The sequence below is a fragment of the Myotis davidii genome, unplaced genomic scaffold (assembly GCF_000327345.1).
Source record: "Myotis davidii unplaced genomic scaffold, ASM32734v1 scaffold1561, whole genome shotgun sequence".
NCBI lineage: Eukaryota > Metazoa > Chordata > Mammalia > Chiroptera > Vespertilionidae > Myotis > Myotis davidii.
Window position 1 is genome coordinate 51,150 of NW_006291530.1, and position 2,925 is coordinate 54,074.

Here is a 2,925-nt window from a genome sequence, read left to right on the forward strand (position 1 = left end):
ATGAGGAGGGTGGGCTTTGGAGGGAGGGTAGGGTAGGGTGGGGGTAAGGGGGGAAGATCAACCAAAGGACTTACATGCAGGCATATAGGCCTAACCAATGGACACGGACAACGGGGGGGGAGGGCAAGAGCGGAGGGGAGGGGGTAGACGGTAACGTGGGGACAAGGACACATATGTAATTTCTTAATCAATAAAAAATATATTTAAAAAAAAAAAAACACAAAAATAGTATAAATGGATGTCACTCTTGCATACAGAGACAGATATCTCATTAAAATATTAGAATTAAGCAATTAACTAAAGGACTGGTGCACAAAATTCATGCACGAGGTGGGGGGAGGGGCGTTCCTCAGCCCAGCCTGCACCCACTCCATTCCAGGACCCCTCAGGGGATGTCTGACAGTGGTTTAGGCCCGATCCCACAGGACATCCCTCTTGCAATTCAGGACCGCTGGCTCCTAACAGCTCACCTGCCTGCCTGTCCCGATTGTTCCAACCACTCTTCCTACCTGCCTGGTTGCCCCTAACTACCTCTGCCTCAGCCCCCGCCACTGTGCTTTGTCCCAAAGGTCTTCCGGAAGGATTTCCAGAAGGTCATTTGGCTGTCTGGTCTAATTAGCATATTATGCTTTTATTATTATAGACTAGTGGCCCCATGCATGAATTCATGCATCTTGAAAGGAACTGTGGGCCGCGAGGTTGTGGTAGGCACAGGAGCAGGTCTTGGCCCCTCCTCCGCACCCCCACCCACCGCAACCCCCGGTCCCATGTCCCAGCAGCCCCACTCCCGTCGCTGCCGCTCCCACACACTGACAGTGCCGGCCCCACTTAAACCCACTGATAGCGCAGTGATTGGGGCCAGTGCCAGCCGCAGGCTTGACAGGAGTGGGGCTGGCAAGGCCTGGGTCTCGCCCAATGGGTGTGGAGCTGGCTAGGTCTGGGTCTTGTGCAATTTTGAGGCATGCGCAGGTGGGCGGGGACTTGACTCTGGGTCCCACAGCATGCCCCAGACTCTGACAGGAGGGAGATTTTCATATACATTTTCTTTCATCTCTGACACTTCTATTATAGAAAAAGGGCAAACAGCAACATTAAACTATTTCCCCTAATCAATTCCCCTTTTAATATGCACGAATTTCATGCACTGGGCTACTAGTTTGAGAATAAGTAGATAATTACCACAAAAAAGAAATAGTAGTTGGTAGAAATTGATGAAGAGATCAGAACTGGTTATGTTTAAGAAGGAGAGAGAGGAAATGACCTACAAGTGTCAGTGAGGAACAAGAACATTTGTCTTAGTCCATTTGGGTTAGTAGAACAAAATATCACAGAGTGTATGGCTTGTAAACCACCAAATTTATTTCTCACAGTTCTGGAGTCTGGAAGTCCAAGATCAGGATGCTGGCATAGTCAGGTCAGGGCAATCTTCCAGGTTGCAGACTTGTATCCTCACATGGCAAAGGGACAGGGAACCTCTCTAAGGCCTTTTTTAATAAAGGCACTAATCCCTCATGATCTAAGCATCTCCCAAAGGCCCCAGCTCCTAATTCCATCACATTGGACATTAGGATTTCAATATATGAATTGAGAGGGTAAAGGTGGACATTAACATTTAGCCTATAGCAACATTTAACCTGCCAGGGGATACAACGTTAAAATTTCAATACTGCAGAAAAAGAATTAATGGAATCATGAAAATGGACAGACAGAAATTCTTGGAGATTAGAGTCCAGAAAATTGGACTTCTTGTAATAAGTGATATAAACAGGGAATACAGTGTGAAAAATATTAGTCTCAATGACCCAAAGGCAGATAAGGAGGATGAAGTTTTGAGGATGTGGAGAAGAAAGATGAAGTCTCATTTCTGGGGCTCTCACTTGAAGCCTGCTGACCCAGGCAAAGGGACAGTCTTACTCCAGAGGCTTGTACTTCCTAAAATCAACTGCTGCCCAAAGAACCTGGACAGAAGGGCAAACTTACTCTAAGCTCTTTGGAGCCATGGAGGCCTGCAGACAGGCAATATAAAGCACTCTGCTGTAATGATTTATTGCCTTAATCAGAAAATAATAATAAAATTCTATAACTAGATGCTAAAAGTTCATTTGTTGAAGTTATGCATTCATCCCATATAAAGCATCTAAGTGAAACAGAAATACAAGAAAACTTTCTTCATATTACAAAATATATAAGAAATGAACTGAAAACGTTATATTAAACAAAATCATTTCATCTAAAATCAGGACCAGGACAGAGATCACCATCACCTCTATTATTCCACATTCTTTGTGAGAGTCCAGTTAATACAATAAGGAAGGAAAAGAAGTACAGTTGACCCAAGAACAACAAGGGGGTAGGGACACCAACCCCCACCACCACTGAAAATCTGCATATAACGTTTGACTTACCAAAAAGTTAACTACCAATAGCTTATTGTTGACCAGAAGTCTTACTAATAAAATAAACAGTCAATTAACAAATATTTTGTATGTTGTATTATATACTGTATTGCTACAATAAAGTAATAAGAAATGTTAAGAAAATTATAATGAAGAGAAAATACAATCACAGCACTGCATGTATTTATATTTTTAAAATTCACATTTACGTGAACTCCCTGCAGTCTGAATGTGACTTTCTATCTGAAGTGAGTCTCCTATGGGCAACATATATATAGGTCTTGTTTTCTTATTCATTTATCCACCTTACATTTTTTTTTAATTTAATTCATTTATATTTACAGTGATTATTGGTAGGTATATAGTTATTGCTATTTTATTATTCATTTTTTTTATTTTTTTATTCTCCTTAAAGAAGCCCCTTTAGCCCTAACCAGTTTGGCTCAGTAGATAGAGTGTTGGCCTGTGGACTGAAGGGACCCATGTTCAATTCCCATCAAGGTCACATGCTCCGGTTGTGGGCTTGATC